This window comes from Lipotes vexillifer, unplaced genomic scaffold, assembly GCF_000442215.2.
Source record: "Lipotes vexillifer unplaced genomic scaffold, Lipotes_vexillifer_v1.1 scaffold644, whole genome shotgun sequence".
Taxonomy (NCBI): domain Eukaryota; kingdom Metazoa; phylum Chordata; class Mammalia; order Artiodactyla; family Lipotidae; genus Lipotes; species Lipotes vexillifer.
Genome location: NW_006783288.1, coordinates 3,891,990 through 3,893,237, shown reverse-complemented (window position 1 = coordinate 3,893,237; position 1,248 = coordinate 3,891,990).

The window sequence follows — 1,248 nt, the reverse complement described above, 5'->3', positions numbered from 1 at the left end:
TTATGTTAAATGACCTTTTTTTCTCAGTATCTTATCTACTGTTAAAACTTTTTTCTCAGTATGTTATCTCAGGTATTAATATTCAGCTTTAGAAGTTCCACTTGGTTATTTTTTATATCTTCTATTTCTCTTATCAATATATTCATGTTTTCCTTTAAATCTTTGAACATTTTGATAATACTGTTTTAAAGTCCTTGTTTGCTAATTACCTCATCCTTGTCATTTCTGCATCTGTTTCTATTAATGTATTCTCTCCTAATTATAGGTCATATTTTCCTGCTTCTTTGCATGTCTGGTAATTTTCTATTGTACTTTTTATGTTATGAGTGCCTGGATCTTGTCTTTTTTAAAAGAGCAGTAAGTTTTTCTTTGGAAGATAGATCTTACCCTGAGATTTTTGAGCCTTGTTTTAATATTTTAATGGTAGATCCAGAAAGCACTGTGGGAGTTGTTTACTCCTACTACAAAGAGGAGATCATTTTGGTGTGTCTACTGAGGGTCCCAGGTTCTACAAAATTTCTGCAGTCTGAATGGTCAAATTCAATTATCTTCCAACCCTGTGTAAGCTCTGGGAATTATTCATCACAAATTTTCCTTTCAGTGGTTCTTTTTCTGGTAATTATTCTTTGTGCTGAATATTAATGAGACTGCTTTCTTTAGAGGTCTAAGCGTGTCCAAATCTGGCTCAGGCCTGAAGGCAATCAGAAGAGGAGCAGGTTAGGGCTTCCCTGGGGCACAGTGGTTAAGAATCTTGCCTGCCAATGCAGGGGATATGGATTCGAGCCCTGGTCTGGGAAAATCCCACATGCCGCGGAGCAACTAAGCCTGTGCGCCACAACTACTGAGCCTGCACTCTAGAGCCTATGAGCCACAACTACTGAGCCTGTGTGCCACAGCTGCTGAAGCCCGTGCACCTAGAGCCTGTGCTCCGCAACAAGAGAAGCCACTGTAATGAGAAGCCCGTGCACCGCAGCGAAGAGTAGCCCCCACTCGCCGCAACTAGAGAAAGTCATGCACAGCAACAAAGAACCAAAGTAGCCAAAAGTAAATAAATAAAATTTAAAAAGAAGAGGAGGGGCTTCCCTGGTGGCGCAGTGGTTGAGAGTCCGCCTGCCGATGCAGCGGACACGGGTTCGTGCCCCGGTCCGGGAGGATCCCGCATGCCGCGGAGGGGCTGGGCCCGTGAGCCATGGCCGCTGAGCCTGCGCGTCCGGAGCCTGTGCTCCGCAACGGGAGAGGCCACAACAT